A 12,372-nucleotide genomic window follows, 5' to 3' on the forward strand; every position below is an offset into this window, starting at 1 on the left:
ACTTTCTTAAAAAGTCTAGTTTAAAGTAATGTATATTAAAGGGAAATGTTGGTATTTTTCAGCTTGGATCCTATTTTATCCTGTAAATGTGTCTATGTGACTAATGGGGACAACAACTTTTGAAACTGGTCCAGTGCTGAGCAAAAGCGCTGCAGCCGGCAGCTGTGGAAGAGGCTGCATTGTAATCTTTGGGGCAACAGTACACCGTCAATGTCTGTCCAATGAAAGTGCTTGTTTTTGCCACTGACAGGCTCAGATTGTCAAAAATAAAACCTTTTTCTTTTACTTTCATTTGATTGGTTTGTTTTGTATTGTCTTCTTGCAAGAACTACACTCACAAAGCATTAGAATGAGACTTCAGTGAGACTTGATTAGACACATAAGAAACAGACTAAATCAGGCAAATGGTAAAGAAAAACATTTATGTCTTTGTCAGACACTTACAGTGTAATAACAATCTGAGCCTGTCAGTTTCTTTGCCTCACAGTTTTGTTTTGTGTCTGTATTTCGGTGAAGTTTACGGTGTATGGCCCTCGTGTTCAACACAAAGGAATGCATCTCTTTACGAATGGATAGAAACACCACCACAGAAATGGCAGAAAGGTTAAGTGTTTTTTGCCACCCAATATGCTCATTTCACACCGCCACCATGTTGGATTAAAAAAAAAAAAACAGTGGGAAGATAGCCCCGCCCCCCACTGAAAATACTAGTGCAGGAGGGGAAGAAAGATGGTGTGGAGTAAAAATTTGGAGCTAATTCCACCCTTTTCGATGAATGATGTTGAAAACTGGGCCGAAGAGGGATCCAGAAAACCTAGAGCTGTCTTGCTGAAAGGCTACAGCAATTGGATTGAGGACTACATAGGTAACGTTTGTTTGGGTTGTGTCAGGTTGTGTCGGTGATAACGTTATCAGGCTAGCTAAAACTCTTGGCTAACTAGTCTGTCTTTAGAGTAGCCAATGTAGCTATGTTTCCATCCAAAAGTGATTCGAATCATTGGGAAATGCCCATTAAATGTACGGACTTTGGTGAAAACTACGAACTCACGCAAGTTTTCCGCAGAACCGGAAACAAAACAAGTCTCGCATTCTTCTTCTTCTTCTACGATTTCTGGCGGTTGGCAACCAGCTTGTAAATGCATTACCGCCTTCCCGACCTGGAGTGTAGATATCACCATGGAGAGAGGTGCGCTACGTCAGACTTAATTTGAACATAACTGTTTCCATCCCCCGTTTTGCGAATCAACATTCTTTCGAATCAACCAAAACCTGGCTAATCAGGGGATTTTAATTTGAATTTTGGCGTTTCCATCACAATTTTCCGATGTGATACTTCTAGATGCGCATCTAAACAGGCTGATGGAAACATGGCTACTGACATTGAAGGTAGGTAACGTTTGTTTGGGTTGTGTCAGGTCGTGTCGGTGATAACGTTATCAGGCTAGCTAAAACTCATGGCTAACTAGTCTGTCTTTGGAGTAGCCAATGTGACAGTCACCTTTCGATCCCAAAACAGGGCACTTATAATTATTTCTGAGTAGTTTCTAAGTCTGCCCCGGTATCTGTCACCTTTTTCACTCTTCATTAGTTCCATAAAGTTTGTTATTCGTCAGTATGGCCGCACAGTACACACATCACGTTAAGCTTAAAATGCATTGTAATTTGTTCAAGCTTGCATCAACGTTAGCTGCTTTGCCGTAGCTAACATTAACTAACAAGTTACTATGTGCCTTGTGTACTCTACTGTCTTAATTGATATCTCATGCTAATGTTTGGTGTCGTATGATTTTACAGTCAGGAGGAGTGAGGCAGGGAGTGTTGTGAGAGCGAAGGCATTTCGCTCAATGAGGAAAAATGAGCCCCCTTACAATGTTTGGGAAATCGTTGGAAAGATAGGATTTTGTCGCTTTCTCGCCATTGGTACGAGCTGCCTCCCTCTCAAAACACTACTATTTTCAATGCAGTAAACAGTGGGCAGGGCAAACTTCCCACCTCCCTTTTTTTTTTTAAATCCAACAACGTGGCGGCGTGAAATCAGTCTATCTTGTGGAATATGCACATGAAGCAGCACAGTGACGCTAACCTCCTGTGGCACAGTGGATACAGTCTGTCTGATATCTGCCACAAAAGTTTTTCGACACACTTGAGCTAAATTTCGGACCAAAAAAAAAGTGAAAGGACGAGTTTCTTAAACACATTGAAGATCACAGAGGTTTTCATAGGAATTGATGGATTTCGATTTGATACATACACAGTGGAAATGAGGCATTAATGAACATACTTTGACAGTGTGCTGTTGCCCTCATGATTAGCTACATTGCAGGCCATTTCGGAAACGTGGCTACAGCTCAGTTCTTTAGCCTACTATGAAACTATCACAAACATTTCTGAGTAAACACAAATCTGCACTCTGAATTTATCAACCCTTTGTGTGGTTCCAACCTGTGTAAGGTTTAGTATGAGGCTAATATTAGAAGCTGCTGTTGGACAGAGAGTGAGCCTACACCTGTTTGCCTACTTGTCTTTTCTTGAGATCTGCTAGGCTGCTGTGTTCAGACACACAACAACACTGAATGAAAAAATGCAGCCACCTCATTCATTTAAATGAGGCCAGTGATGCAGCAGGGGTGCCAACACACAGGGATCTGGCAAAAAAGCAGTGGTCTGTCAGAAAAGTTGAACTTGGCTCAACTTTTGCCCGAAAGCATATATTTCCTGATAGGTAGAACTACAAGAAAACTGGAATAAGACATCTTGTCTGAATACTAGAATTGTACTGCTAGGCAACAGCTTGGGTCCATGTTCACTTCCTGTCAGCTGATGTCACTTGCTGGTTCACGAGAGGAGTACATATGTACACCCTGCTCTTGTGGTATTCATGTCCATATACGTGGAAAATTTCTGAAAGTTTACAAGTTTCGACATGTTTGCTGATGTTTTCAGAAACAGCAGAGGCCATGGAAGGTCATTTTCCAATAAATATGAAGTTAATATATTGTGATTTTAGTCACATACAGTTTTTCATAGTAATTTTTAAACTCTATGAGAAAAATGTTAATATTTTGCCTTTGCATTTCCTCCCTGAGGTTATCCACTCACTAGCCTCTATGGCTTCTAGATGCTGACAGCGGCATCAATGGTGCCACTGTAGTGTCTCCCACAGTATTACAATATGTGTGGCGGTAGCTGTTTGTGTGTATTTGTTTATCAGTTTGTGACCCCTCTCTAAATTCGGAGGTATTTGCGGAGAGCAGCACAGGCAGAAATCTTCTTTTTGTTTTCAGCAGCTATTTGTGGTGTTCTGAGTCACGGTGCGGATAATTGGTGAGTAGATCCGATCAGAGCTGATCAGATCAGATCAATGGATGAGAGAAACAGCTGTAGGGGTGGGCGATATGGCCCTAAAATAATATCACAATATTTCAGGGTATTTTTACGATAAAGATATCTGTCACAATATAGTCTCTATATACAGACTCTACATTCAGTGAATGTAGAGTCTGTAGGCAAACCCCGGAGATCTTGCCTCCGGAAGAAGAGCGGAAGAGCCCTGGTTTCCGGTTGTAGGCTGTTTGTAGTCCGCGTGATATTGACCAATCACGTTTGAGCCGGCTACAGTTGTTGCCAGGTTAAACGGTCCGTGCGGTGAATTAACGAGGCGTAACATAATTGGCGTCACTGCAAACTCTGAATCCATTGCAATGGTTCAATATATTTACTTATATATAAATGGAAGTCGGAAAGGGAAATTCGCCTCCTTCGCCCAAATCAAACCGGAATGCCAAAAAATCGGGGGTCTGCCGCCAGAGGCTGAATCGCCGGAAGTCTGACACCGAATACAGCCGATGGGTTCCGAGAATGGGGCCTAGCTAACAGCCTGTCAGTCAAAATGGCCACACCCTGAATTATGCAGAACTTTAAGCCTTAATAACATTTAAACGGGATCGTTATAAAAAATTCTCCCCCGTACAGTTGTCACCAATGATGAAACAAGCCATAGAGACTACAACCATTTTTGTAACAGGCTGTAAACATGTTTGTATTAGCTGTAAAGTTGGGCATTTTAACATGGGAGTCTATGGTTTTGCTCTGTTTTGCAGCCAGCCCCCAGTGGCCAGTCGATGAACTGCAGTTTTTGGCACTTCCGCATTGGCCTCACTCGTCAGCCCTGGAGGTTGCTGCTTGGGAAAACCCTACATTGCCTGGCAGCAGCGTTCTCACGACTCAACCATCACGAGTCGTGATATGCCAGGCATATTGTGTGCACGACTTTGGGCTCCCGTGTTCCATTTGAAGGCAGCAGTTCACACACACACTGCGAAACCTTTCAACAGGAAATACAAAGGGACCTATTTATAATGTTTATGTTGTCAAGTTTGGGACAGTCCATAGCTGTCTGCTCAGTGGGACACTGTTTGAGCTTGCTGGTGACTCCAACTCATGTGAGTCCCAAACGACTTACTGCCAGCCAGCCTCTATTTCTGTCCTTTAGTCATGACTCTTCCCTTCTAGACACACACACACACACACACACACACACACACCTTAGGCTCTGCATGAACACTAATAAAGAGCTGTTTGCCGCTCATTCTCCACAACAGGCTGAAATGATCTCTAATCAAACAACGACTGAAATCCTACATGTAGCATCTTAAAGTATTTCACTGTAACAAGAACAATGAATTCCCTGCCAGTCATCACTCCAGCTTAATCCAGCACGTCCTCAAAATAAAATGGCAGCATCAGTGTTTATCCCTGTGACACACCAGATTTAATGTATGTGTGTAATGTATGTCTGCATACCCGCGCAAAAGCTTACGACAGATCTTCAAGTCCGCCGAGGCTGCCTGCACGAATCTGTGTTTGTTTTTGACATGCTGTGCTGCTGCCTTGGGTCGGGGCCAGCTCTCCTGTTACAGTTATCGGACATTTAAATTTAAAATGTCATTTTTTAAGCAGACCTCGGGGAACCTGAGTTCGAGTTTTGCTCTCCTGAGGAATGCAGGCAGTATTTTTTTGTTATGATGTCACAGTCTAGACGAGATAAAAGGTGGCGGTGCTGTCTGGAACTGCAAAGTTTGCAGACTATTGTCGGTTTCTTTTGAAACACAGAGGCATGTATGATTTTTCGGATTTTTTTTTTTTTCCAGTTTTCAGGCACCAGCTTGACACAAACAGGCTTGACTCTGTCAGCCAAAGAGCTGTCTGAGTCCAGGTCAATCCAGACCCAGGTTGATCCTTTACACAGGTCTTTTTCCAGCTTGGTTTGAAATATAATGGATGTTTTTCTGAGCAATGACACATTTTGATCCTGTAAGGCCCTCCAGTGTGTGCATTTTTGTCTGTACGCTCTTATCTTTTTTTCTCTGCTCAGGTAAAAGCTCCATCCGCAAGAACAAGCTTATAAAGACTCTAACTAAGGATGCAAGATAAGCACAGCTAAAAGGATTGTCAGCAATATTCCAGTAGAGAATATGAAATCCATACGTCTTCTCGCACATCTGCAAATTAGGAGCCATGAACTGCACCTCTGCCTCTGCTAAACAAAGTGCTGTTTGATGCGCAGGCCCGGAGATTTCCAGGTCTTCGAATAAACCGCATGTGAGCAAATACATGCACCGAAACCCCTGCATACTGACAGCAGACAGGCACACGTACAGCAGGCACCAGTGCAAGCGCACACAAGTACAGTACAAACACGCCATGGTGTGAATACTCAAGCATAAACCCAGAGGGATCTTTGGGCAATGTGGAGTAAGCAAACCGACAGGAGTGCGTTGAATCAGAACAGGAGGGAGCAGCTCGCTGTTACTAAGCTCATTCCTTATTTAGGCCTCCATAAGAAAAGCATCAACACTTGGAAGGTGTGCAACCGTATTGCACAATGCCAAGAAGAAGCAGAAAAAAAGATTTCCTTGTACAGAGAACAAAGAAGAGGGCGCAGAAGAAACAACAGCACACGCAGTTTCAGAGCTTATTAGAAGCAAGTTGGAGCAAAAAGCAAAGAGGTGGGACTTGTGGGTGTATGTTGGAGGGTTTTGGCGGTTGAGGGGAGCTAAAGAGGCCTAAGATGTAAGCTGAAGCTCCTTCCTCCACAGCTTCAGGCGAGGGAGCTCTTTAACTTGCTGCAGCTTGACTCATTCCGAAAGCTCGCCGTAGTCCTGGTCGGGCTTAACGCTCGCATCAAGCAAAGTTGTCCTCGCTGTTACATCCAACAGCTCGCACCTCTGCCTGAGCCCTCTGAATGGCTGCTTAGCTTCCTATTCTGTCCAGAAACAAAGCTCATGGTCAGGGCAACACTCCAAACAAGAACACTTCACTGAACACATTAATATTTCACCAGGTGAGTTGGCTGTGTTGGGGAGGATGGAGGGAGAGATAGGAAGGGAGGCAGACAGAGGGAGAGCGGCATGTGAATGTGAATATATGTTTGAGATGAAAGATGGGAGAGAAATTGATATGTGGTTTAATATCCGTATTTGTGAAAGGAGCCAAAAGGTGATGGTTTGCATCTGAATGTGTGTGTGTGTGTCGCTGAAAGGAGTGGGAGAGACAGTGATGGTAGTGTCTTGAGGAAGACGGAGGAAGATTTTCTCAGCAGGGTGCGAGTCTTATATTTCAAACACCCGAGATGAAAACTGAGCCTATCGTAACCTGAATGTCAGACTCAAATGTCACAGCCGATGTGGGCGCACGTACACGCGTGAAATAATCTTAATCCAACCTGAGCGATTTGATTTAACCCGCAGTGCAGAACTGGCTGCTGTCAGAGGAGTAAGACAGGAGGAAGTAGCATCACACGCTCGCATTAGCTCATGCATAATGAATAAAGAAACTGTTGAATGTGTGTAATTTTTTTCACTTTCTTCCCTCGCAGTCCAAATAAACAGCCGTGATTGAATAAGGCCAGTCGGAGTTGTTTGCATAGTTAATGAGGCAACACTGAGCAGCGCTCTTTAGTTGACCAGACGGCGGCTAACGGAGCTGTTCACCGGGCTGTTGTGTAATTGTATGCAAATAGCATTGTTTAATTTCCACCTAATTTCCTTACGTCTCCTGGCGCTAAGTGTAATATGGGTGACTTTAATCTTACTCCGCCATGCTGCCGGGGAGTGGAGCTAAGCTTTGTTGGGTGGGGGGGGATCTGCCGCTGTTAGACACATGTGCATGCACACACCCAACTGCTATAAAGACACAGGCCCCTGCTGAAAATTACATTTACGTGCTTACACATGCATGAAAGTATACCACACACCCGCGCGTGCACGCAAAACACGACTGTGGAGCAATCAGCCACTTAACACAGCAAATGACTATGGTTATCTAAGCATAACAGCCTGTTGGCTCAGAGAAACAGAGTGATAAGCAGTAAGATACACACTATTAGGCGCCACCACAGGACCGGCCACAGATTGAAAGAGGGGCTAAATCTTGTTTCACAGTTAACAGTAGATGGTGATGGAGCCGTGTCTCTCCGATTGTCACCGCTAAATTACATATGCAAATACCTTGACTCGGTCCAATTCCGCCCACCATCTCCCATACAGTGATTGAGCGGGAAAAAAGCACGCAGGGGGATGTGGCCCACGGGGGAGCGTGATGAAACAGCAGGCGAAAAGTGTAAAGCACATTTCAAATTAAGTTTGATTAGAGGGAAATGGCCGCTTGTCGCTGAGGCCACTCGTAGCTGTGACAATTTGGTGACTGCTGGAGGTGTGAGTGTGTTGAGTCCATTAAACATAAGGACCTTGTTAGTTTCCCTGGTGGTGTGGCTGGGTCGGGCGGGGGGGGGGTTATACAGTAACATCGTAAAAACACCATTGTAGTCCTGAGCGATTGTGGGAAAAGCTATAAAAGTCTTGACGGGCCATGTCTCCTCTTTTCCTCCAGGCTCAGAGTTTATGGGGATCATTCCGAATGGGAGAAAAGGCTGAGAGAAAATGGGATTCGCTCGTTTTGTACATCGGCGTCAACCCAACCGTAACGAGGTGGATGCGTTTTGTGTAGTGGTGTGAGTAAAAACGTGCATTTGTGTACACAAAATATTCCTGCGAGTGTCTGCATGTGTGTATTTGTGCGCTGCATGTTTGTAAATGTGAATGCCTGTGATTTACAAACCATTTGATGGAATATTGTTCCCAGCATGGCTTCAAATTAATTTGAATGATCAAGACACAGAGCACACACAGCATTCTCCCGCCTGGAGCACTGCAAGCTACTGTAGAACAGAGCGAACCAGACGACTCCTGCACACACACACACACATGCATGTGCGCACACAATTCTACGACACACAGACTGACTGATCACATACTCAAACCCAGCCAAGTGCTTTGGGCTTTGTACATTAAGCATGAAGACGTTTTTTTTTTGTGCCACACGATTTCAAGTCGCACAGTTTAATCAAATGGCGATCCAGAGGGAATTAATAAAAATGCAAGTGCGTATCAAAGCATGCAAATGCCTCCCTGCGACTCTGTAGTGCGGAGTAAACGGGAGTAATCCAGTGCAGAGTGTTCACTTTCATTATCAGTTGACTTGTGATTTAATGAGCCTCCACGGGCTCGCGAATGTCCTGATGTCATCAATAATAATCTGATAGAGGAAACAGCAGGGGGGACTGAATGTGCTGTTCTGGACTGGTTAGTCAGGTCTCTAGTCAGCCAATGTTAGTGCTGAGTGCACTGCTAGCATCGGTGAAGGCTGTCATCTCAGCACGCTGCATCGGCGCCTCTTTTGTCAGGAGCTCCTTTGATCCCCTCAGTTGCAGAGATACAGGCCCACAGCAGGAATATGCTGAATGGATTCATGTATCATCCTTCCCCCCTACAAACAGCCTCTGGCCCCCTCAATATTTATGATTATAATAGCTGCCGTTATTTATTAAAGAGAGCGATTGTTGTCCTTGCTCTATAGACAATGTTGTTTTCTCTGCCGGAGAGAATAATATTTGTCCTTTTGGTGTGGCCCTGTGTGTGATATGAGGCGGCGTACTGAGTGTGATGGTGATTGATTCCTGTGTTGAGCAGTGGAGAGAGGTACAGCGGAAGGCTAATCTGAGTTATGATTGCCGCTGTAATCGCATTTTCTCCCCTGACTCATCCATCCGCTCTACAGTAGCGCATACATGCCGTATTCTGATTACACCGCACATCTGTCAATAACGAACACGCCACGACGGAGTGGCGATGTGGGCCCGTTCCTTCTCGAAAACACCTTCCGCTGGTTTTCCATCACCACGGTTTTCTAGCTCATAACTCTCCTTTTCCGCGCAACCCAGTTTTATCTTCCTCTCTCGCTAACCTGCTGGAGGTGGCGTCAAGCGTTTGCTGTAATCATGCCATCACGTTGGGGGTAAAATAAGCTGTTTTGGGCGTTCTGGGCCCGACGTAGAGGCTGTCAGGGTAGAAAATGGCCTCGTGCTGGGTTGTAATTCGACCAGCAGGCATCTGGACCAATGAGACGGCGGCATTATTTAGTTACCGTGAGAATGATACCGACAGTTCCCTAAGTACAGATGCAGTGGCGTGATGTCATTAAGAGTCAGCCCACGGGGAGCATAGCCGCAAACAGAAAAAACTTCAGGGGGGGACACATTTATTCACAACACCCCAGCGGAAAAGGCATACCATGCCAGTAATGAGGTGTCTAGAGCTTTGGGCACCGAGTGCGTGTGTGATATTTCTCGTCTTGGAGTGTGTGTGCATTTTTTTGTGCGTGTTTGTTTTTGCGAGCGCGTCTGCTCGGATGTGTGACCGAAACAAGTCCCCTAATGGAAAAGATCCCTTTGCTCCGCTCGTGTTGAATACCGAATCTCAGACTTCCCAGGAGTGAAATAATACACCTCGAGAGATGGAAGTCATTTAGGGGCAGTGTGTTTGTGCGAAGAGTGTGTGGGTGTGAGATGGGGGTATGTGTGGGTTCCAGGATGGATGGGCTCGCTGTGAGTAAATGACCTGCCTTGATTCAGCCTATCAGCTGAGCTCTCCACCCAGACTCCCTGATATCCCCTTTCATCCATCTCTATAAGAGAGAGATGACGGAGAGATGGAGAGGCAGACGGAGGGAGACTGAGGAGATGAATATGCACAGCGGAGAGTGAACGATTTCAAGTGCAAGAGCGAGCATAAAGGGGCTAATTAGAGACGAGGGAAAAAATTTGGGAGCAAGAGCGACGCAGACAGAAGAAGTGAACAAAAAGACTATTAGAGTCCAATCTGAATCTGGGGTAATATGTATGACAAACAGCACCCTGTTCACGCCAGAAGTGCCGCTCTAATGTGACTATGAGTTCCAGTCGATTGAGGGGCCATTTGGGGTGAGTTGATTTGGGGCACAGATGAACATGTTTGGCTTCAGTCCACCTCTGCTGAGGAAATGAGCAGAATATGTAGAAATCAAGAGTTTCTCTCCAAATTCGAGCATCAAGCATTTGAAAGAGAATGACGCTTACTATGAAAATGATTCCAGGCATCAATGCGAGGCGCATTTTAGATCCATGAAACATGAGTCATCCGAATACCTTTTAGCAAATTGTTTTGTTTACTAGATGAATATATAGCATTTTGCAGGAAATGAAATCCAGCAGTAAAATGTCCTTGTGGTGTGCTGTTGCTGCATCAACCCAACCCGCCGTCCTCCTCTGCACTCCACCCACCCTCAGGGGAATCGCTTTGAGAGTTCTGATTTGTTCTCGGCGTCAACTTTAGTTTTCGGTAAGAGGCTCGAGAAAATAGCTCAGAGAAAGTAATTTTAAAGGACATGAGTCCTATATTAGAAAAGCGGAGACAAGGACATGGATACAGATGCCCACAGAAACGGATGCAAGCAGTGTGGCTGCAGTGAGATACAAAGGAAGGAACCTTAAAAGAAAATAGTTTCCACTTGGGTCTTGGTTTTGTTGTTTTGTCCATCACTCCTGTCAATAACACAATTTAAAAACCCAATATCACAATACAGATTAGGGAACACAGCAACATGCCGTCTGAAAATCTGGGAACCCACTGGCTATACGTCTGACATCGATTAAGCCTCTGGGGGCAAAAGCCAATATTTCGGGGTTCTGGACACCAGTGGATATATATACACGGACAGTGTTGGGTGTAACGGATTACAAAGTAACGCCTAACACGTTACTGTGATGCCACTACTTTTGGCAGTAACTAGACATGTAACTCATTACTCTTTCAAATAAATAATTGCAATGGGCCCAGTTCAGACCAATGATTCACAGCAAGACGAAACCGTATAGAAAGTCGCAGAGTAAAGTTGCAGCGGTGTGAACTGGCCGGTCTGAGCTCGACTCAAGCTGGCTGATGGTGTCACCTGCAACTCAGCTGGGCAAATCGCTGGCGGCTGGTTTTAGAACTTAGAGCACGTCACCTGTTTTTACATCTAATCAGCTTGTAGCGAAGTCCGCTGATCAAGTCAAAATGAGTGCAGATGGCGTGTTCGCTTGCTGCAGCAGGTGCTCCATCTCTACCGAGCCCTCTGTTTCTGTCCTCACGGTGTGACAGTGTCAGATGGTTGGTCACTGCTGCTGCTCACTGTATGTGCTTATGCCCTGCCCACACACATATTCTCATTGACTGATTAATTGGCACTGGTTATTCATATTATCGTAGGGTATTTGTCATGAATTCAGTCCATCTGATGCTCATTTTGTTTATAATTTTGTGCCGTTTCATCACTACTACAAATGCAGCTGTAGCCAGTATCTCACTATCACTATCCTCATTTATATTTTAAGAAGCTACAAATTATATTCAGGCACAAAATAAACCTGAAAGGCTGGAAATCAGAACAGAAGTATGGAGAGTTGTTGCATAGAGACGATACACCATCTCATATAGTTGCATTGGTGTTAACCGTGCATTGCAAGTAGTTGCCTGTTTCAACGGGTCTCATCATCGGGGGGGGCGACACTCCAGGGTTTTTTCAGACCTAATTGTATTGCGGAGTTTTGCACAGCGGCGACCAGATCTATGCTCTCAAACCACATGGCACAACAGTCTCCTTCAGTACATTATTCTATGCTTTCTTTTGATTTTCACATTGGCCAGACACTGCAATAAAATGGTTAATCAGCAGTGCCGTGCACTGTAGAGCCGATGCGCTGCTGGTTCTGCTGGCCTGAATAGAATTTAATATCTACTGTTGTGTACAGCATTGATAGACTGAGCTGAGTAGTGATGCGCGGGTCGACCCGTAACCCGCGGGACCCGCAAATGGACCTGCGGGTCGGGCAGCAGTGATCGTCTGTTAAATCGGTCTGTAAATGATATTTTGACATTATTATTATAATCTATTAATCTATAATCTATTACTGTCATGGCATCCGAAGGTACTGATGCGTTGAGCAGGTGACAGTCC

General features: G+C 44.9%; 1 protein-coding gene across 1 annotated transcript in view; it reads right to left on the reverse strand.

Moving 5' to 3' along the window:
• LOC126400413 (glutamate receptor ionotropic, NMDA 3B-like) overlaps window positions 1–12,372 on the reverse strand; it is a 135,142-nt gene that overhangs the window by 68,482 nt on the left and 54,288 nt on the right. The window lies entirely within an intron of this gene.

The sequence above is a fragment of the Epinephelus moara genome, chromosome 14 (genome assembly GCF_006386435.1).
Source record: "Epinephelus moara isolate mb chromosome 14, YSFRI_EMoa_1.0, whole genome shotgun sequence".
Classification (NCBI taxonomy): domain Eukaryota; kingdom Metazoa; phylum Chordata; class Actinopteri; order Perciformes; family Serranidae; genus Epinephelus; species Epinephelus moara.